The sequence below is a fragment of the Puma concolor genome, chromosome C1 (genome assembly GCF_028749965.1).
Source record: "Puma concolor isolate L17-30 chromosome C1, mPumCon1.1.hap2, whole genome shotgun sequence".
NCBI lineage: Eukaryota > Metazoa > Chordata > Mammalia > Carnivora > Felidae > Puma > Puma concolor.
The window spans coordinates 141,499,674-141,523,731 of NC_141674.1; the positions used below are offsets into that span (position 1 = coordinate 141,499,674).

The 24,058-nt window shown below is 35.9% G+C and overlaps 1 long non-coding RNA gene and 1 pseudogene across 2 annotated transcripts in view; both read left to right on the forward strand.

Moving 5' to 3' along the window:
* The window catches only part of LOC147578470 (uncharacterized), a 341,836-nt gene that overhangs the window by 183,766 nt on the left and 134,012 nt on the right, over positions 1-24,058 (forward strand). Inside the window, exons 1-2 of one of the 2 annotated variants that reach the window (XR_015254290.1) lie at positions 18,083-18,217; positions 21,298-21,404. The exons of the other annotated variant lie outside the window; for it this stretch is intronic. This is a non-coding gene — a long non-coding RNA (uncharacterized LOC147578470). Of the gene's footprint in view, positions 1-18,082; positions 18,218-21,297; positions 21,405-24,058 lie in introns of those variants that run through there. 2 annotated transcript variants of the gene reach the window in all.
* Positions 18,511-19,397, forward strand: LOC112870232 (small ribosomal subunit protein uS2B pseudogene; annotated as a pseudogene).

The following is a 24,058-nucleotide window of genomic DNA, read 5'->3' on the forward strand; positions in this document are numbered from 1 at the left end:
TTTTTTAATCTTTTTACTATAACCTACATGAAGCATACATATCTGAAGTGTATAACTTAATGAACTTAAACACACACACACACACACACACACACACACACACACACGTGTGACTGTATCCAGGTCAATATATAGAATATTCTATTTACCCGAGAAAGGTTCCTCTTAGCCCTTTCTAATCCATAAAATGCTCTTCTCACAAAGGTAAGAAATATTATGATTTCTATTACCATAGCTTAATTTTTCTTGTTCTTGAGTTTCAGATAAATTAAATAATAGAATATGTATATTTTTATGTCTAACTTCTTTCTCTCAACATGTCTTCAAGATTCATTCACATTTGTATGTATCAGTAGTTGTTTTTTTTTCCTTTAGTTGTCTTGGGTATTCTAGTATATGAATAAGTCATATTTATTTATCCATTCTTCTTTTGATTGATATTGGGTTGTTTCCCATCTGGGGTTACTATGAATAAAGCTACTTTAAACAGTACAGTAAAAGTTCTTGGTTAACATATACAATCCCTTCTCTTGGGAATATAGGTAGGAATAACACTTCACAGTCATAAATAGGCTTATGTTTAGGTCTAGTAGTTACTGCCAGAGAGTTTTCCAAACTGAGTGAACCAATTTACACTCTAATCACTATGTTTGATAATTCCAATATCCCTGTCATGTTTGGTTCTGATGCTTGCTCTGTCCCTTCAAATTGTCTTTTTGCCTGTTGGTATGCCTTGTCATTTTTTCTTGATAGCCAGACATGATCTACTGGTACAAGGAATAGCTGTAAACAGGCCTTTAATAATGTGGGGGTGAGATGTTAGGTGAGGTGAAGCACTCGGTAGCCTTATGAGTAGGCTCCAGTCTTTGGTGAGCCTTTGCCTCTGGGCTGGTAACTTCACAAGTGTTCCTCAGTTGTTGTTTTCCTTTCCCCTTTTAGGTGGAAGAGGGTGGCTAGAGTGGGCCAGAGTTGGCTATTTTCTTTCCTCCAAGTTCAGTTAGGCTTTAATAATACCCCAGCAGATTGGGCTCTGCTTGGCCAGTTGCCCCTGAGGGCATACCTTGTTTAGAGTAGCAGCATGCCCTGGTGTATTTCAGAATGATTCCTTTTCCTATCCTCTGCCAGAAGCACAAGGGCATTTCACCTCCCCTCCTCCCCCCCACCCAATATTTACTCCTGGAAATGAAACTCACAAAAGTGTGATGGCCTTTGATGACTGGATTCTCTTGAAGTTTTTAATTCTCAGATTTGTCCACTCTGAGCCTCCAGCAATTTACAATCACAGTTCAGATTACTAGAGTGGTTTCTTTTGAGTCTCTGCTTTAGTAAGACACTGTCCCCCACATTTGCCTGTCTCTCCTGTCATGGGAACAGTGCTTTGCCAGATGTCTTCACCTCACTTACAATCCTTTAAGAATGGCTAATTTTTCAGTCTGTTCAGCTTTTTACTTGTTAGGACAGTGTGTCAGTTTCCAAAGTCCTTACTTATGGAACCAGAATCTCCATTAATATTTGACAGTTCCAGTTGCTTCATGTTCTTGCTAACACTTGGTGCTGTCAGTTCATTTTTTTGTTAACAAAAGGTATTTTTAGAGTGGTTTTGATTTATATAAAAATTGTGAATTTGTTACAATTAATAAACCAATATTGATACATTTTTATTAACTGAAGTCTATACTTATTCACACTCCATTAGTTTTTACCCAGTGCCCTTTTTCTGTTCCAGGATTTCATTCAGGATTTCACATTACATTTAACTGTCAGACTCCTCTTGGCAGTAACGGTTTCTTAGATCTATCTTGTTTTTGAGAATCTTGTCAGTTTTGAAGAATACTGCGTATTTTGCTAAATACCCTTCTATTGGGGTTCAACTGCTCGTTTTCTCATGATTAAAGTGAGATTATAGATTTGGGGGTGGAAGACAACAGAGGTAAAAATGTCATTTTTTTACATTATATCTAGGGCAGCATGACTGGTTGTTGTCAGCATGACTGATCACTATTGATGTTAACCTCCATCTCCTGAGACCGTGTTTGTCACGTTCTTCTACTGTGAAGTGATGCTTCACCCCTTTTCCATATTGTACTCTTTGAAAGGAAGTCATTATTTGTGACCATACTTAAGGGGTAAGTTGTGCTTCACCTCTTTGAGAATGAAGTATCTACATAAATTATTTGGAAATTCTTACACATGGGAGATTTGTCTCTTCGCCCCATTTATTTGTTTATTCAGTCATTTGTTTATATCAGTATTGACTCATAGATATTTTATACTTTGAAGTATAATCTATTACTACTTTATTTTGTTGCTCAAATTTTTCTAGCTTTTGGCCATTGGGAGCTCATTCAATCAGTGTGTGTCATCCCTTTGACATTACCATAATTATGGGGTTTTTGTTTTTGGCTTTTGGTGTTATTTTTGTTGTGAGCAGTTCCTTATTTTCTGACACTGCAAGATGCTTCAGTCTCATTTTGTATATTTCCCACTCAAACCCTAAAATCAGCCATTGCTCTAAGGAGACCTGGTTTCTTTTAATGGAGAATAGTATTAGAAAGCAAGATCTAGGTGCTAGGTGTGCTTGTTGCTACTGGGTGCTGTCAGTCTTTTTAATTTAGGCATTATTTGGGGTTTGTTGTTATTGGGATTTCAGATTTCTTTGGTGAGTAGTAAAGTGCCTTTTTATATGCTTTTTAACTATTGTATATCTTTATTTATGAAGTGTCTATTCAAATCTTTTGCCCATTTTAATGCATTTCATATTGCTTTCCATTGCTTTTTATTGTTTTTAAAATTGAATTGTAGGTATCCTTTCGTCTAAACGTGATCAATATGAATCTTTTTAAATATATACATATCAGTATGCTTCAGATATCTTCTCTAAGTCTGGCTTGCCTGTTCACTTTTTAATCAATTTATTTGAAATTTACATATAGTGAAATTGACTTAATGTATGTATAATTATAGATACGTTAGGACTTAAATGCATAATTTTATTATTTGTTTTCTGTTTATTTCTTCTGTCTTTTGTTCTCTGTTTCTTTCTTATTGCCTTTCCGGGAATTCCATGAACATTTATTGGATTCTTGCTTCATTTGTCGTGTTTTTAAGTTTTTCTTCCTTTTTGAAGTTACAAGTCTTCTTTTATCATTCGGTTTGTGTTTATAGAAACTCCATTAGCCATTTTTCAAGGATAGATTTACTAGTGTCAAATTCTCTTAGTTTTCCTTTACATAAGAATGTCTTATTTCTCTTTCATCCTGGAAGAATGTATTTGCCAGATATGAAATTCATGATTAACAGTTCTTGAAAAAATATTGTGCCACTTTGTTCTGGCCTGTTGGTTTCAGATGAGAAATCATTCAAATTGGCATTCCTTTATAAGTAATGTGTCATTTTTTAAAGATCTTTTTCTTTGTCTTTAGTTTTCAGAAGTTTAATTGTGATATGTCTTAGAATTAATTTCTTTGGGTTTATCCTACATGAGATTTTTCTCAGCCTCTTGAATATGTGATTTTATATCTTTTCTCAATTGGGGCCGTTTTCAGTCATTATTTTACCTGAATACTTCTTCTGAGTTCCATTCTTTCTTTTTTCCCTTTCTGGGGCTCTGATGATATGAATGGTAGCTTCTTTGTCATTGTCACTGAGACTTTGTTAATTTTTCTCAGTTTATTTTCTCACTGTTGTTCACGTTGGGTAAATTCTGTGGATCTGTCCTCAAGGTCACTGCTTCTATCCTTTGTCATCTGCCCTCTACTATTGAGCCCATTTAACAAGTTAAAAATGTTTTTTTCAGTTATTATATTTTATAATTCTATAATTTTCATTTGGTTCTTTTTTATAACTTGTTGTTGTTGAGATTTTCTAGTTCTTCATTTGTTTCAGAAGAACCTGTAAATGCTTTCTGAGGTATTTTTATGATGGGGCTTTAAAATTCTTGTCACATGATTCCAATGTCTGATTCGTCTCATCTTGGCATCTGTTGGTTGTCTTTTCTCATTCTGGTTGTGATTTTTCTGCTTCTTGGTACGATGAGTGACACTTGGGTATCCTAGGCACTTTGGATATTATGTAACGAAACTCTAGGTTCTATTTAATACTTTTTGGCATACTTCCCTGTGTTGAGGTGTAGCACGAAGGCTGGATGGATATGTATATTCCACTTCCCACTGTGCAAATGTGGGCCACTGATTCATACTGCTTTGTGGCTAATCGGTGGCACTGCAATTCAGTCCCTCTCTTGGTTCCCCTGATACCTTGCCAGTGCAAGTGGGGCCTTGGATGAGGCTGACTTTTGCTCTGAGTGAGCCCAGCTGATGCCAGGGGAGGGAAGGAGGGAAGCCAAATGCCAGCTAGTGCCACCTTCTTCTCATCCCCTCCTTTTATCTCTTGATGCCAGCTCTCTGTTGGGCCCCATTGACACTGCAGTGGGGGTGTGAAGCAGAGTGGTGATGAGCCCCACTTCTCATTGGCTTATTAAATCTCTGCTGCCAGGTGGGAGTGGAGGCTTAGCATATTTCTGGACCCACTACTACCAGCTGGGCAGGGCAATCGAAACACCCCCGGCTTTCACTGGGCAGGAAGTGGAAGATCAATATTCCACTCAGCCATGCTGATACTGCTGTGGCAGGGAAATCAGAATCTTGTCTGCTCTAGGCAGGAGGTGGAGAGACAGGTAGAAGAATCCCTCTCTGCTTGGCCCTGATGGCACCATTGGGTGGGGAGATTGAAGCACCACTGTTTGATGTCCCTGTGCAGGGGGTGTGGGAGCTAAAGTGGTGGGGGGGATGGAGGGTTAAGGACCAGCTCTCTTCTTGGCCCAAATGACTCAGTGGGAGTGTTTGTATGGGGGTGGATTTTCCATTGGTGCTTGGTTTGAATAGGGTAGATGTTGCCAAAAATGTTTTCTGTTAGGCCACCCTTTTCCTGGTATTTTGGCTGGGAGGAATAAGCTTTCCTTGGAGACTTTTTGGGGGGTCTACACCTGTTAGAAGTTCTGAGTTGGAGGCTTCTGCAGGGCCCTGTCTGAGACCTACAGGAGGCAATAAAGAAACACAGAATTCACCTCAAGTCTCAGGGTCCCTAGACAGTAAGACCTCTTCTTTCTACCTTTCAAAGACCATCTGTGATTGTTTTGTGTTATATGAATGGTGAGAGGGAAGTTCTGGGAGGAAAGGGCTAATTTATCTTGGTCAGAACTGGAAGTCACCAACAATATGCTTTTTCCTTTCCTTTTTTTTTTTTTAATTTTTTTTTTTTTATTTTTATTTCACCAACAGTATCTTTTGAACAGCCTAAGTTTTTTCATTTTATGAGATCCAAGTTATCATTTTTTTTTCATGGATAAGATGCCCCCATTAAATAAAATGTTGGCTGTTGTTTTTTCATAAATGCCCTGTATCAGGTTAAGGAAGTTCTTTTCTACTCCTAATTTGTTGGGAGTTTTTGTTTGTTTGTTTTGTTTTGTTTTAATCAGTCATGTATGTTAAATTTTGTCACATGTTTTTCTATATCTGTTGTGATGATTATGTTTTTTCTTAGTTTGTTAATCTGCTGAAGTACTTTGATTAAATTTTGAATGTTCAACTAACTTTGTATTTCTGGCACAAACCCCCCTTAGTTATGATGTGTTATACTTTTTAATTTGTGGGATTTAATTTGCTAAAATTTTGTTTACAAAATTTTTCATGCATCTTCATTAGAGATTTGGCTTGTGGTTTGTTTTTTATTATTATTTCTTTGTTACGTTTTGGTATCAGGGTTTTCCTTAGATATTACTTGGTTATACTTTTTAGGCCTCCTTAGTGCCCATAAACCTCATTTCTATTTCTTGTTACAGCAGGTCTTCTTTTGATATATTCCCACCTTGCCAACAATAATTAAAGCCTCTGATGGTTAGTAATTAACTTCAAGGTCAAGAATAAATTAGTATACATTTGAATTACAATCTTTTGATTTATAGTGGCCCCAAAATTAAGGTAATTAAATGTTACAGCATTAAACTATGATCAAATCTTTAAGGATGAATATTCAAGTAGTTCATTTAAATAAAAAGCCTAAAATAAAAAACTAAAATTTTTGCAGGAATTCTTCTAACTACCGTTTCTGCATCAGTGTTTTTTAGTTGTTTTTCCTAGTGAAATACTTTAGTGGCCATAAAAAAATACAAATACAGAACATACAAACTTGTTTTTATTTTTTCCCCATTGGTTGAACTTTACTAAACTATTGTGAACCAATTATGCAAATTGATGATAATTAATTTGCATCTTTAGGCAAGTGAAAGCTTTTTACAAAGGATGGTTATTAAATGTTTTGTATCTCTAAGGAGAATGGAAGAAAAAAAAATAAATACTTATTACTGGAAGAAATATGGGGTTTGCAGAACAAAAGATTGCGAATAGGGATTCTTTGACCCTAGCTCTGGTACCACGAGGAGAGTCTGCTGGTTCTCTTCCTTGTACTAGTTCTACATGGTGAAATTCCTTCCATCTCTAATGACAATAATGCCTTAAATTTGATATTTAAATTGGGTGATCATTAGACACTCAATTCTTATGAAAAAAATTAAACTGGGTATAAGATTATCTGATAAATAGAACATGAATCTTCAATATGTTTTAAATTGTTTTCCTTTGCTTATAAAAAGCTTAATGCAAAATTTCAGATTTTCAGGTAGTTTTAATAGCATTAACGCTTTCAGGACTACTCTTTTCTGATATAACCTTATTTGAAATGTTTCCATCTTTCAATAACTGTGTTTTCCATTTCCATTCTGTGCTTGAAATGTGTCAGAAATAATGGGATCTAAAATGCTCTTGTGCAAGTTTGTGTGACTATACAGTATAACTTGAATGACAGCATTATCCAAAGTAAGCTGCTACTGAAACTTGGCACTTTATCAACCTTCTCAAGTATTTCACAGTGCAGCAGGGGAGAGGGACTTTTCTTCAGGACTTTCTTTATCCCTTCTATCTATTAACTCTGAATGAGGGAACTCTTGGTATTCCCTCAGTCTAGATTTTCAAGATAATTGACCCCTGAAAGCTTTTGGTTTTTCAAGAGTTGTTCAAAAATTTGAACTTGCCAATTAAACTCTGTTTCTAAATTATTTTTGGATTTTTATAGTATGTATTTTCTGCCTTTATATGGTATTATATGAGATGAGGTATTATATATGCTATCTTTATCAGGTACATGCTTTATTTAATATTGAAAATAACTGGATGGTAAGTAATGTTTTATGTACCTTTTTTTTTATGGTAAGCAGAGGATGAGGCTCCAGGTTGAAGAGACTAAGTGACATATTCAAGATCACACGGCTAATCGATAGTAGAGCACATACGAAGTCCTAGGCATACTTGAATCTACAATGCATGATTTTGTCTTGAACTACAGTCAAGTAGCATTTTAGAAGAATATCCAGGAGAGGTGGAGATTCATAAAAATATTTAAGATACCATGAAGGCTTATTCTAAAACTCTTTGCAACAGTATCTAAAATCATAAATGTTCAAATATGGCAGATACACAAGTGACTATAAAATGAATGAGCATTGTTTTGCTATTTCCATGAGTTAGCTGATCTGCTTATCAAAACTTGAGAGAGGTAAGTAATATCCCATCTTTCTTCTTCCACCCAATTAAAATTCCATAAATTGCATAAATCCCAAAATTTCATAAAAGCCAATATTTTGATTTGTAAAATTTGTAAAATAAAAGACAGTAATGGAATTACAATATCCTGAAATCTTTGGGAAAGATTAAGAGCTTCCCCAAATATCATCTACTACTTAAAAATCATTTTCTTGGCCAAAAGTATGGCTGTATGGCTATTATTGATGGATAGAATTTTGTATTTCTTTTATTAAAGAAGATTTTATTTTATATTCTTTATTAAAAGAAGTCCTCTATTGTTTAACCAGTTGAAAGACTGATTTTGTTATCCATTGTCTTGTAGAAAAATGGGATTGTAGACAGGATGGGGAGAATAGTTAAGAAAATTACAATTTATTTTTTATCTCTATGCATGTCTTCATTGCCTAAAGGATCTCATTAGCCTTTAAGTTTGCTAGGCAGTCACAAAACTTTGATATTTGATTGAACACTGGCTGATTCTCAACAAATGCCCCAAAAGTATCACATAGTGTGGCAGATTCTGTGGACATTTCTCTTAGAACCCGGGAGAGGGGCACCTGGGTGGCTCAGTCGGTTAAGCGTCCGACTTCGGCTCAGGTCATGATCTCATGGTCTGTGAGTTAGAGCCTCGCGTCAGGCTTTGTGCTGACAGCTCAGAGCCTGGAGCCTGTTTCAGATTCTGTGTCTCCCTCTCTCTCTGACCCTCCCCTGTTCATACTCTGTCTCACAAATAAATAAACATTAAAAAAAAAAGAACCTGGGAGAGCCCTTTGGAGGGCTATAGTTGCTGCTGATAATGACTCACACTTGAAACCTATTGGGCAGATGTCATCCAGAGACATCTGAGAGTCCCAAGGTCATTTCTTGACTGGCAGAAGTTCCAAGTACTCACTGCCTTGCCTCCATATGGGAGATAGCAGCCTGGTAAAATCCTAGAGTCAGACTTAGGCTAGGTGTACCAGAAATCAATTCCTTGCTTACCTTCTTTGACTTTTTATCTTGCTTCCTTCCCTTCTGCTCTCTCCTGAGAGCACTTTCTTAAAAAATAACTTGCAGAATTCTGGTGTCAGAATCTGCTGTTAAAGAGCTAGACTTAAGACATGTGGCAATTTAACTATCAGAAATTATCTTCCTTGCCTATATTTCAAGAGTGTGTGCCTGGGTTCACTTTTGAACTACATAGATGGCTATATAGCCATGAAGATTGCTGGCTGTGTTACTTGATTGTATTTTGCCTTTTCTCTATGCCCTTCTCCCATCGATGGAAGAATACAAAGGTTATGTATTATAAACATTAGAAAGAATTTCATAAGCTGTTGGATATGGAAAGAAAATGCTTATACTCTTGGTATTTTTGAGGAAAATACTAAGAGTATGACACATAACAAAGTCACAATCAGTGGTAATCACCTCCTTTCTTCCTGTATGCTTTTAGAAATAATTTTATAATTGCTCTTCTGTCTGTTCCAGATTGTATTGTGTCCCACCCATTTCTCCTGCTGGAAGCTTCTCTCTGTATTTTATTGTATTTATCAGTTTTACATGATTAGAAATATAACAGATTTGAAACAGAAGCTGATTTTTACTCCCATCTGATGTGGACACCATTAATTTATAACAAAGCTGTTTTGCTTTTACTGAGAAAAGAAAAAAAAAAAAGCAAACAGCTGGCTTGATGGAAAATCTGCCCTAATCCCTGGAGAATAAGGAGTTCAGACGTGATATAAGCTGACAGAGGGTGAAAAAATAATCTTCAGACGGATGAGTTAGTGCAGCTAGAATACACAGGGAAGGGTGGCATACTGAAGAAGAGAACACAGGGGATCCTGGGGCCACACAGTTCACTGAGAAAAGGTGATATCAGGGAATGAAAATAATCAGCTTACCAGTGTTAACAGTAATGAAAGAGTTCTAAAAATATAGAAATGAAGTTTTGTATATATCATATATAAAGGAGGTTCATCTGCTTAAAATCCTTTTACCATTATTGTTCTATCTCAGTTGATATTTTCCTAAACACCAGTAGAGGCCTCCAGACACTTCATTAAGTAAACAACCACATCATCCACACATGGGGAAAGGATGATACCTATTGTGTCCTCTGACATGGAGAGGAATCAAATGGAATCTTTGATGAAGGTGATTTCAGTGAGAGTCAACAATGATTAGAAGAGGTGCTAAACTTTGTTGTATAACCTGCTCAAATGCCCCTTAAAAAACATACGGTCTAGAATAGAAAGTCATGATACATGTAATTACTGTTATTTTAGATCATGTTTAACTAATTATCACAATGTGGGCGTTTTTCTGTCAACAATTTATCATGTCAGTATGACCATTCTCTCAAGCCACCTAACTTGCCCAGGATTCTTGGAATCAAAACACTGTAGTTGGAGAGGATGGAAGCAAGGTAATTGGTGGCCCCCAACCTGAGTTATTTGGTGAGTCCTGTTTTTCTGTCTCAAGTTTTGAACTGAGCATATTTTTAAAGGAAAAGCTTGTGAAATAGTAGCCATGAAAACTTTACAGAAAATACAACCAGCTCACTACAGAGCGTACTAATGAGCAGTGTAAAGTTCCTCTTTTATTCTCAAGTGTATGTGCATTTGTATATGTGATTGCAAATAAGCAACAAGATCTACTTGCCCATTATTGATTAACCACATATTTCTCCCCCTCAGTTTTAATGAATAATCCCAGTTAGACATCACCTAGGTCCTGTAACACCCTAGGAAGTCTGCTGCTTCAGAGGTAAAGCCATCAGATTCTGCATATCACTGGTAAACTCCCCTCAGCCCCAAACCCTTATTAACTGCTTTAAGAAGTTCCAGCAGCTTTGTTATATATTAGACACTTCTCCGACTGTACCTTTAGCTGACAGTATAAATACATTCATTTTGCTGTCACATTAATTGATTTTAGCTAATTAGGGGCATTTTTTTTTTTTTTGGCCTTAATTTGATAAAGAAGTGTGAATGCATTTTTCCCCCACAGCAGGCTTGTTATTTGCTGGGGTATTAGGAGAGTGTTAATTAGGCACAGTTCTTCTGTCAGGTTGATGGTTCTAAACAGCATTCACCACACAGACTAAAATGGGCAGAGCAGAATCTGGGTTTTGGCCACCAGTGTGATTTGTCAGAGTAGGTTAGCTACCTCTGGAATGGAACTATGATGTAGGTGAGTCTGTGTATGCCAAGAAAGCACCAAAATCTGTTCTTTCCTTTCACAAATATTCCTCATAGCTGCGCCTCCTTTTCCTCCATTTCAAAACCTCTCAGGAAGCCATCTCTCCTCAGTCACTGTCATTCTCTCCCAAACCCTCCAGCCATCAGTTTTGTGTTCATCCTGGCCCTTCTTCATTTTAAGTCAAAATCACAGGTTTTGAAAATTCACTGGCCCTGAAGTATTTGCAGAAGATCTGTTGAATGGTTTGGGCCCAAGGATTTCTTTGTTCGGTTTCTTCTGCTGAAGGCATAACTGGGCTGACTGTCTGCTGTCCCCGAAGCAGCGAAGCAAAGGGAAACAGACAACAGAGCAGTTGAGACTCTTGCTAGGAGCTTGTTTGTAGATGGAGCCCATTCAAGGTCTTTTGTTTATTTGTGAGGCTTTTCTTAGGGAATGCATAAAAAAATGTGAAAGAAGTAACTGTTTAGGGAAGGAGAAGGGATGTTTGACAACTGCATTTTCAATTTTGTGAGAAATGCTCATTTATATAATGTGAATTTTCTGTGAAGATACAGTTGTTCTCTAAGGCATGTGCTTTGTATTTCCTTTGTTTTCCTTTGCAGCTCTATACTAATCCTTTACACATTTGTACCCCATCCTGCTTCTGACCAATCTATAAATAATAAGAACAAATAAAATCATCTCTGAGGGGGTACCTGGGTGGCTCAGTCGGTGAAGCGTCTGACTTTGGCTCAGGTCATGATCTCACAGTTTGTGGGTTTGAGCCCCGCATCAGGCTCTGTGCTGACAGCTCAGAGCCTGGAGCCTGCTTCAGATTCTGTGTCCCCCTCTCTCTCTGTCCCTCCCTGGCTCACACTCTGTCTCTCTGTCTGTGTCTCTGTCTCTCTCTCAAAAATAAATAAAGACTAAAAAAAAAATTAAAAAATGTCATCTCTGAACATCCTCCAGTTATTACATTCAAGCATTTTGATTCTGCAAATCAAACCTCAAATGTTAATCTCACTACCAGAATTTTCAAAACCTTCACTGGAAATGTCTGCTCTTGTCTGCTGTTTATACCTGCCTTTGAGTCATAGAATATATGTGTGTGTAAAAGAGGATGGAAGGAGGAATCCCTGCACAGAATGCCTAGTTCTCTGACAGAAGTATTGATAGAGTGGAAAGAATATGATATTTGGAGATTCCATCCATCCATTAGTTATAAACTTGTTTACTTGGTCTTTGTGAGTCTTACTTGTCTTCTTTGTAAAATGCAAATAATAATGCCTATTCTAGCATAGTTGTCAGTATTAAATATGTATTTTTCTTTTGTCATCCTGGTGGTCATCCTGGTCCTTCTTAACTTTAAAACAAAAGTCACAATCTTTTAACAATGGTTAGCAAATAAAAGGTGTTTGTTTATGTGATTGCTACCTGTAGTCCTCCATTAATACGAGCTCCATGAAGATGGCGTATACGTCTCATTTCAACACTGTCGCCAGCTTCTGGCATGTGGCAGACATTCAATAAACATTTGTTGTATAGCTCAGTGAAGTGTCAGCTATTAGGGCACCTGATATTGATATGATTGTTATTTTTTGTAGTTAAAATTTACTAGCTAAAATTCAACATAAAAACAAAAGCAGTATTTATATTTGTATTTGAAAGTAAGTTTGAAAATGAGTTATGTAGACTTTCAACTCAAGAACACAGGAAAAGCAAATCAAAGCCAAAGAAAGTAGAAAGAAGGAAATCCTAAAAATAAGATCAGAAATGAGTGAAATAAGAAATAAATATGAAATTGAGAAAATCAACAAACCAAATGTGCTATTACTAATAAAATTCATAAATCTTTAATAAGAGAAAAGAGAGAAAATAAAACATTACCAATGTGATAGATTTAGAAAGTGGTTATTAACATGGATATTAAAAAGGTTTAAAAGCAATATTGAAAAAATGTTAGACATCTACATGTAGGTGAAATTTTAAAATTTTATGAAACATAATTGACCAAAAGTGATAGTTTAATCATCTGTTTTTTTGGGAAATTGAAAATATTATTACAAACTTCCCACAAGACAACTTCAAGACCAAATGGCTTCCTCATGAATGCTTCTTAATATTTATAATGAGTGATCTTATAAAAACCATTCCAGATTATAGAAAAAGAGGAGCACCTCTTAACACATTTTATGAGGTCCATGTAACCTTGATACCAAAATCTGACCAAGACAGTACCAACAAAGGAAAATTAATAACCAAATATCGATGTGAATAATCTTTAAAAATTTGCAAATATATTCTATAACAATATATAAATCCCCATGACTTATATATATAAACATCATTTTTAACAGGGCGAGTTAATAAGGAGATCAGTCAAAGTCACAATTATGTTTATAGCAGCACTATGTTTTAAAAGTCATATACTGGAAACAACCCAAATGTCCTTTAACAGAATAGGTATATAAATTGTGGTATGTTTAGAAAATAAAATACGCTACAGCTATGAGAATAAATGAACTATAACTAAATGCAAACAAGTGAATATCACAAAGATAGTATTGAGCAAAAGAAGCCAGGCAAAGTATTATAAATCAGATGTTGGTTCGGCTTGGATGGCGGTGGTAGTGACTGGGAGGATGCAGGGATAAGGTTGGAAATTGTTTTTTCTTACATAGGTGAGTGTTACTTAGATGTGTTCAACAGTGAAAAATCATTAACATATTCAGTTATGATTAGTGCACCGAGATGAATGTTTATAGTACTTCCAAAAAAAGGTCAGATGCAGCACACACACACACACACACACACACACACACACACACTCACACAAATGTAACAATGTAGCCTAATATTTGGCCTGCAAAGCTTAGTTAGCGTTTGTGTCCATGGTCTGTAGCTTCAGATTCCCGTTGTGACCATTATAGTGTCTAACAAATAATATTTGCTATAAAGTAAGGGGAAAAATTAAGTAAATGAAGTAAGAACTAAGTTGCTTCGTCTGGACAGCAGGTGCTTTTATAAATGTATAAATAGATGTGTCCATAATATGCATATTGCTTTTTTTACTTATTTTTTTTTAAAAATAGTAAATAAAAATATATATTATCATTTTTTAATGTCCAAAGAGCATTTTATTACATAGATATATTAAAATCCATTTAAAAATCACCTTCCTCTGAATATTTTAGATGGTTTTCAAATTACTGCCATTCTAACTAGTGCCTAAATAGTCTCCCTCTACAATGACTAGAGGGCTCTGCTTCTGGCAATCTGTCATATACATTCCATTTCATCATTGTTCACTGCCAGGTGCTCACAATTCACATGGCAGAGAGAACGGCCATCTCAGTACATCCAAGAATCTTAATCATCCCTGAATTCTTCTTTCCCAAAATGGGAAACTTATTTTAACATAATGTTCCTTGAGACACTCCTGTTTAGAGATCTAAGACGGTCCAGGTAAAGGAACAATTCAAAACTTACTACCTTAAACTCTGCTGTATTTGCTGAGAAGGCTGGGATGTTATAGAGCAAGTGTTCTGAAACTTTGCAATAATTTACATTTTGCGCATTTTTAACCTGAAAGTGAAATGCTAATTTTGTGAACATATTTTAAATTCCTACTAATGCCTCAGCTTTTCAGCTTTTCTTATTCCAGTAGAACCAAATTCTGGTTAAAAGAAAATTAAAGAGGGGTGCCTGGGTGGCGCAGTCGGTTGAGCGTCGGACTTCAGCCAGGTCACGATCTCGTGGTCCGTGAGTTCGAGCCCCGCGTCGGGCTCTGGGCTGATGGCTCAGAGCCTGGAGCCTGTTTCCGATTCTGTGTCTCCCTCTCTCTCTGCCCCTCCCCTGTTCATGCTCTGTCTCTCTCTGTCCCAAAAATAAATAAATGTTGAAAAAAAAAAAAAAAGAAAATTAAAGAAAGAAAGAGAAATAGAAGAATAGCTCTGAAAACATACTGGTTCCTCACTTTTCTTGACACCATATTTCCATCTAAAAGAATGCACATTACACTTTCAAAGTGGTAAATAGATGTTCATAATTCATTAATTTGTAGTTCAAAAGTGAGGACAAATGTACTTCTGTGTCACCATATATTTAAAGAAGAGTAAGAGAATGTGATTCTGACCTCATTGCAGTGAGATTATTCACAAAAGGAAAACAAAATGACCCTTCTTTGCATCACCATCTACACTACTGAACACAACTGACTCTTTGCCATAGCTCTCTAGGACAGAGAGAATAAAGGAGATAAATTCATTGAGAGAGTTGCACAAAGCAGACCTGGCCAGACACTCAAATTCTGTAAAACTTGATTCGAGTCGAGTCAGGAGGGAAGTTTCCTTTTTGAAACACATAGTAGATGGCATCTCCTTCCTTTAAAATGTTTAGATAAGATAAGCAAGTTCATAGCAATATATAGTGTCACTTTCCCTGGAAAATATGTCTTGGAGAATGACTGATTCAGTTGTTTTTTGATAAATAAAACTTTAAGTCATCTTGCATCAATTCTTTTCCCTTCAATCTGTCACTTTACTCTGGTTTATAATGAACCCAATCTGTTTGGATGTGTAAGTAAAAGTTCATAAAAACAAAACTAGAAGAATAGGGAAATGTGCTATCATGTATTTTTAGTTTTTTATGCCTTTGAAAAAACTTCTTATTGATTTTGTACTCTAATACTAAGGTAGCTTTGAGTAGCCGTCATTCAGGTGTAATTTGCTCTGAAATCCTTGTGAACTGACCTATTTGCTAAAGAGTGTTTTTTTCCTCCCTTTAGAATTGTTGACCATATTAGGCTTTCCACAAGATAGAGATAGAGCTGCTTCGAAATCCATAGAAAGGTGACAACATAGTAGGATAAATGAACTAATTGTTCCTCAAATAAAATCTCTGAAAAGAGTTAAATGAACATCTGTTTGAAGAATAGAGCTATTAAAGGGAATGTTCTGCACAAACAATATGTCACACAAAATAGTTGTACAATAATGCTGTGAAATTGTTTAATTAACTCATAAAAGAGGGAATCTAGTAAAGGAAATGTATGCAGTGCACTCTGGAGATATTTGACAGTCTTTAAGAGCAGATGTGATTATGATTGTAATTATTTTAGTAAATTGGACCATAATTTCTCTTTCTGTTGTAAAATAAGACACAGTATATTATGAATCCTAAGTACAAAAAAACCCTTTAAACATAAGTAATTCATGCAAATCCTGACTTTTGTTGAAGCTATGGTATTGCTATCATTACCTGTTTTTCCTTGAGGTGTACCTTTGTAAATACAAGAGAGAAGAGTAAGTTTTCAACAGGTAAACAGGTTGGATTTTTTTGCGTACTTTGTGGAAATTGGTTTCAATATTTTTCAGATATGACTTTCACCATAGATTTGGATCGTAAAACATATTTTTATCTCTAGGAAGTTCTAATTATTTATAAGATCATGGTGTGTAGTGAATATGGAGTAATTTTATTTTGTTATCAGAGAAACTCCATCAGAGACCCTATAGTGCTGAACATGACAGCTACAATGTTTTGTGGGTTTTTGTTTTTTTTTTTTAAATGTGCGAGGTCAACCAGTTTGACTTGAAGTGGATTCGTTGACTACCATGATATATATTAAGTTTGTTTGATATTAATATGCAGATTTATCATATCTGTGCCCTTCTATTATTTTTCAACCTTATTCATTTTGGAAATTGCATATTTTTATATTCATAACTTTAGTCAGTAATTATGGGAATGTTACATTTTCTGTGTATTGCCTTTATCACTCTTATTAACTAAAATTACTGCTAGAAGGAAATTAATCAGACAAATTAGTATTCTTATTCATGAAACGTAGATTATAGTAAACCCCAAGATTAAGACTAATGAAACAATTACTTATTTAATCATTATTAAAAATGGGAACATTGCTCAGATATCTCACAGTAACTGCAGCAAGCTTTGGAAGTAGACAAATGAATGTGTTTTTCTTGACTGCTCTTTCATGAAAGCAAGATTGTTATCACTTGCTTGGAGTTTTTCTTTCATATTTGATATTTTCCCTAGGGAAAAAAGTCTCTCTTACTAGAAAAAGATAAAATTTAATTTCTTCAGTAGAAGAAACTTAAGCCATTCTCACTATGACTTTTCCAAATTTAAGATGTATGTGAAAGTGTTAGAAAGTCAAGGCCATAGACACTTATAGGCAGGCTATTTTTGCTACTTTATAATAATAGACACCATATTAGAAGCATAAATATTTACTTAAGGTATTTCTTAAAACAATTGAAAAAAATTAATTTAAGGTAAACATATATTAAAAAGCAAAAAGCGTTATAGGAGTAATAGTAAAATTCCATAATTCTCTGCAGGTTATGTCAGTGGCTTCCTGTTGCCCATTGACAGCCATATTTAATCATTCCTCTATTTAGGTCTTCTGGTGAATGCCTTAATATTATACTGCTTTTCTTATTTCTCAATTTAGACATTAGCAGAAAGTTAGTGATTTTTTGCTATGATAGTAAAGATTTTATTCACACTACTTCCCATATTTTTTTCCCTCTTTGTCTAAAAAAATTCTGGAATAGTAACTTTATTGGGAACTTTTGCTAATCTAAATATTATATTAAAATATATTTCTTTTTGTATCAAATCCAGACATTCTTTGATTCCTGATATTGTAAGGTGAAAATTTCAGCATTCTTAACACTTCCTTACTCTACTTTCTACTATACTTGGGTAGTTGGACAAAATAGTGGATGAAATTGGAATTTTAAATTTGAATTTTAAGTAAACAATTAATTTTTTAGTGTAAGTAGGTCCCAACTTTGTATAAATTCATTTGTCGGTAGATAAAGTAACATTTAATTAATTAGACATGAGAAAGATGAATATATTGGGGGATTCAAAAATAAGATAACCAATTTACCTGTATAACCCCCAAAGTCTTAGGAGTTTGGGGTGCCAGATACTTCTATATTGGGTTTAGGAGATAAAGCTAAAATCAGAAAGATTGGTGGAAATTATGTTTAATCTAAGGAGTAGCTAGACTCCCAGATCACCTCCCTAAGTCATCATGGCCAGATTAACTCCCAAGTCAGAATAATTTCCCAGCAGAAGAAATGAAGTTTCCATTTCTGGCACAGTTGATCTAAAAACAGTTAATTTAGGGATAGCAAGCAAAACTAAGCATAGGGTGTGGCCCTGAATTCGATACAAGAAGATTGAATGAAAATCTATGTTCTGTAGTGGGAGTCTAACAGCAGCTTTTTCCCTTTTGACTCAGAACGCTGATGGCAGCACCACTAAGAAGTAGCCTAGAGAGTTCCTATCCTGTGCTCAAAAGACTGGCTCAAAACAGAAGGTTTACAAAACTATCACATGTCAAGTGAAAGAGCATGGTCCCCTCTTTATTGCTCATGGTAAGAGCTACCAATCCACATTTTTTTTCCTCCCCCAAACAGAGTTGTAGGACCTCACTTGTCGATATAAATTGTTGGCCAGGGAAAATCAAACATTGGAATTTCCTAATGCAGAAGGCAAAGACCAAAATGAACAAGTAGAAAAGGGGGACTCAGAGGAAACAAAGTTGATAAGGAAAGAGAATAAAACTTAAAAAGCAAAAAACCTTTCTGCACTACCTGGGGTGGGGTTCATATGACATTGTTTTGCATTCCCGTTGTAACTTAAAGGGAAACTTTCAGATGTTTTCACAATGTTCAGAGCCCCAGATGTCCTGAAAATGAAGCACAAGGATGTCCTCAAATTCCTTGCAGCAGGAACCCACTTAGGTGGCACTGACCTTGACTTCAAAATGGTACCGTACATCTACAGGAAAAAAAAAGTGACAGTATCTACATCATAAATCTGAAGAGAACCTGGGAGAAGCTTCTGCTGGCAGCTTGTGCCATTGTTGCATTGAAAATTTGGCTGATGTCAGTGTCATTTCATCCAGGAATACTGGCCAGTGAGTTGTGCTGAAGTTTGCTTCTACTAATGGAGCCACTTCTATTGCTGGCCATTTCACTCCTGCAAACTTCACTAACCAAATCCAGGCAGCCTGCTGGGAGCCAAGACTCCTGGTGGTTACTGATCCCAGAGCTGACTACCAGCCTCTCACAGAGGCATCTTATGCTAACTGGCCTGCCATTGTTCTGTGTAACACAGACTCTCCTCTGCGCTATGTGTACCTTGCTATCCCTTGCCACAACAAGGGATCTCACTCAGTGGCTTTGATGTAGATGCTGGCCTGGGAAGTTCTGCATATGTGTGGCACCATTTTCCATGAACAACCATGGGATGTCATGCTTAGTCTCTACTTCTTCAGAGGTCCTGAGGAGATTGAAAAGGAAGAGCAGGCTGTTACTAAAAAGGCTGTGACCAAGGAGGAATTTCTGGGTGAATGGACCACTCCAGCTCCTGAGTTTACTGCTACTCAGTCTGAAGTTGCAGACTGGTCTGAAGGCATACAGGTGCCCTCTGTGCCTAGTCAGCAGTTCCCTCCTGAAGACTGAAGTGCTCAGCCTGCCACTGAAGACTGGTCTGCAGCTCCCACTGCTCAGGCCACTGAATGGGTAAAGAACAACCACTGAGTGGTCTTAAGCTGCTCTTCAACAAAGGCAAATAATGTTGAAATAAGGTTAACAAAAAATAAACAGTTTCTAAATGAGAAGAAGAAGGGGAAGAAGAAGGAGAAGAAGAAAGAAGGAGAAGAGGAAAAGTAAGGAGAAGAAGAAGAGGAAGAGGAAGAAGCTACAAGTAAAATTTTCAGTAAGATAAGACATTGCATTTGAAACAAGAACAAGATATTTTTCAAGGGAGCATCTCTTGAACAAGAAAGAACTCTTTCAAAATACAAACAGGATAAGGATAAACCTTAAAATCAGTAAAATGTTTGGAATATGTACTTGAGGCAGTCTTCCCAGAGGTAACATCAAAAGACAAAAGTATGAAAACTTGGGAGAAAAGTTAGGAAAATAAAAGGTACGACTAATGAATAATATGAATCTGTTCCAAAAGGTAAAGCTAATGAATAATCTGAATTCCAAAAAAGAGAATAGAACAAAGTGTAAAAAATTACGAGGTAATAAATTTCCTAAATCTAATGGGCATGTTTTCAGATTGAAAGAGCTCACAAGGAACCTAGAAAAAAAAATCCACAAAAAAAACAAAAAACAAAAAACAAAAAAACCCACACTAACACTGGAGAAATGGGTCATGAAATTTCAGAACATCAGTGATGAAGAAAATTAAGGTCTGGGGCATCTGGGTGGCTCAGTTGGTTGATTGCCTGACTCTTGATTTCAGCTCAGGTCATAGTCTTGCTGTTCATAGGTTCAAGCCCCATGTTGGGCTCTGCACTGACAGTGCAGAGCCTGCTTGGGATTCTCTCTCTCTCTCCCTCTCTCTGCCCCTCCCTCTTTCTACCTGCCCCTCTTCCTCTCTCTCTGCCCCCCCCCCAAATTAAATAAACTTAAAAAAAAATAAAATCTCTTAAAAAAAGAAAGAAAAAGTAAAGAAAGGTCTGAAAAAGTGAGAGAGTAAAAGAAAGAAAGGAAGAAAACAGAGGAAAAAGAGGGAAGAGAAAATCATACCATTATAGTTCAAATATCAACCTCTTTTCAGATTTTCAACAGAAACAAAAAAACCTAGAAAACAGTAGAGTACTGAATTAGAATCATAAGGAAAAATAATTTCCAAGCTAGAATACTATACTCAGCTAAACTATCAATCAAATGTGAAGGCAGAAAGAAAATAAAAATATTTTCAGACATGCAATGTCTCAAAAACTTACTTCCCATGAAACTTTTCTCAGGAAGTCACTAAAAAATGTGCTAGTAACAAAGGGGGGTAAACTAAGGAAGAGTAAAACATGGGATCTGAGTCACAGGGAATAAACAGAAGGATGATGAAGAGAATTTCAAGATAATGGTGAAGAAAAGTCAAGAAAACAGTTTCTCAGCAAGTCCAAATTGGAGAGGAGACAATCTCCCAGAAAAACCAAATGTTTACAATGAAGGGAACATAATTATATTATCTGGGTGAGCTCTAATGTAGTTATAATGATATATGTATTAAATATTAATTTGATAAAAATTATAACATAATTAGATTGAGAAGATGGCAATAAGAGAGGGAAAGAGAAAAGAGGAGGCTTGTAGAAAGACTCAGATTCTCTTCTTGTATCATTGGAATGCATTAGATAATACAAAAAATGGAAAAGTCAAGACATAGATATGTAATATTTTGTTTATAAGTAAGAAGTGAGTAGCAGAAAAAACAAAAAGAGATGAAAATGATTACCTGTGATGATCAGGACTTTGGCATAGGGAAAAATGCAGCAAAAAAACAGCTTTTTTTTTCTTTTGTTACCTATAAAGGTATTTGTCTTTAAAATTATGTGTATGTATTACTTTAATAAATGAATATAATATATAATAAATGAACAAATAACAATGTAGTGAATAAACAGATAAGAGTGTTAATATTCATTTTCTTACAGACAGGAAGAAAAGAAAGAATGAAATAAAGCCAAATGAATACAGTAAAAGAAAGCATCAGATTACCTGCAAGTATGGGAACATGGACATTTGACAGCTTAGTGGAAAGGTGATAATATTTTTCTGGAGCACGTCACATAGTGCAGTTTGTAAACTAATGAGAAACAGAAAGTGAACTGAATGTGTCAGCGTTCCTTTTTTAGTGCTCACAGTACTAAGACCTTTGTGGAGAATACTAATAGGCTTGTGTATTGGATTCTTGTTGGAAGTGGAAAGGCAGAGACACCACCAGGATACCTCTCTGCTTGTAGGAGCCATAGACACAGATACTCAGACTTGCTGCATTGTATCCTTCTCTAACATGGTTTTTAAAAGCCTAGAAAATAGGTCACCACTGAAATGAAAACTTCATCAATGCCCTTTGCAGACTAACACAGTTCTTCAGGACTCTACAATTTGGAGTGATCATCAAGCATCACAAAAAGACTTGGCTTTGTTTGCTGGAGTCTTGAGATAAATGAAAATAATCAGAAGGAAGAGGGGAAAAAAAGCTGTGTATACATATATATAGATACATATATATATATACATATATATACACACACATATATACATATATATGTTTTTATTTATTTATTTTTATTTGTTTATTTTGAGAGAGAGAGAGAGCATCCACAGGAGGGGCAGAGAGAGAGAGAGAGAGAGGGAGAGAGAGAGAGAGAGAGAGAGAGAACTCCAAGCAGGCTGCTCACTATCAGCACAGAGTCCTACACGGGGCTCGGTCTCACAAATAACAATATCATGACCTGAGACAAAATCAAGTTGGACACTTAACGGATTGAGCCACCCAGGTGCCCAAAACCTATATATTTTTTTTATGTCTGTTATGGGATAGGCCTTAAGACACTTCCATGTACCTTATATCATACAATCTTCCCCAAGGCAATGGGAATTAAATATAGTACTGATACACATATGGCAAAGAAAAGTAACTCTTAGATTTCCAGGAGATATCACAGCTTTATTAAGCAGGTGCTGAGCTCAGTAGAATTCAACATTTCATAGGGTTAGTAGGATACTACTAGCAATGTAAAGTTAAGCTACACTAATAAAATTATGGAATCCAGATCAAGGAAGATACTGGTTTCACTTTACTTTGTCTGGGTCATACCACATTTGGAGTGTTATGGGGTTTAACACAAACCCCAACTTGTTAAGTTGGGACACAAGCTGAATAAAGAAACAATGGCTGTGAGGAGAATCAAAACCAAATTGTGAGGATAAATCAGCATTCACATGTTACATATGTTATGTTCAGATGAGAAACATTTAGAAGAACCAAGGAGTTAAGCCTGGAAGAAGGAAGACTTATTGGAACACATTATGACTACCTTTTAAGTATTCTTGTTTAGAAGGAATATATTTTATTCTGAATTGCTTCTAAGACTGGATAGATAGACACACAGAAGTTATAGGAAGAGCCTGATGGAGTAATTTCTAATAAATGGTGAGTGAGAGACAAATTACGAATTCTCACAAATTACTTACTGACCCTTTGTTGGAAATGTTTAAGTAACAACCAGATGATCATCAGTTAAACACTTTGAGAGAGGATCCCCACACTGGAATAGAGATTGTGCCAATTGCGATGTAAAATCAGATCTAGGTCTAATATTCTAGGTACTTAGATATGTCAGTTTTAATATTCGGTCTCCAAATACTGATTATTCAATAAATAAACATTGGCTATATCCTGTATGTCAGAAAACAAAATGGACATTGTCTTACCTACTGCAATGTTAAATCCAGCAGAAGGGCTAATAATTAAGCAGATAATTATAGAAATAATTAATTTTAATTGTAATGAACATTATGAAGAAGTAAAGAATATTATGGCAATATATAATGCACACTCTAATTTAGTTAGGAGGGACAGGGAAGATTTCATTAAGGAAGTGATGTTTAAGCAGAGACCCAAAGGTTAAGTTAGACTACTTAGGAAACGACTCCAGATTCAGGGTTGAGGTTCATTAAAGTGTCGTGGATTAGGAAACTATATATACTGAAACAAAAGATTCTAACTTAACACTCAACCAATCTTACAAATGTCCTTTAGCATCTCCCTTGTTTATTGGTGTGTGATTGATATTGTCTGAAGGTTGCTTTTCTGCTTTATGGGAAGTCCTCTGCTCAGAACCTAGTTGTTTTGCTTTGTGTTCATACTTTGGGAACTTTTAGTTTGATTGATTTTGTTGTTGTTGTTGACTCTGACTAACACTAGGACCTACTATATATTTGTAGGAACTCAGATAAGTCAGATTCTGGATTATATGCCACAGAGGCAAGTGGGTTTGCATTCCTGCCCTTGATTTTAGAGCTAAAAATACTGTGGTTTAAATGCCACCTGCAAAACAAAGAAGTGAGTGAAAAATGGCTCTAGGAATAAATGAACTCATCCTTCTCTGGAGTGTATTTCAGAAACCTACAGAGTAAAATCTTTCATCTAAATTAAAGATGGACCCTCACAAAACTTCAAAGAGTTTGATGGTATGAAAGGAGTAGCCAGGGCCTATGAAGTGCTGGTGAATAATTACAATCTGAGATTTATTGGTGACTACTCTTGTGTCCTTAAAAGGTTGGCTGACCAGATAAAACCAGGCATTGGTTAGAGGGAGGACTCTTGAGCCTCTCTATCTTTTGAAGTTTCTAAGGAGTCTTCCAAGGGGAAAATCAGCATTCACATGCTATGTAGGAAGATCTTTA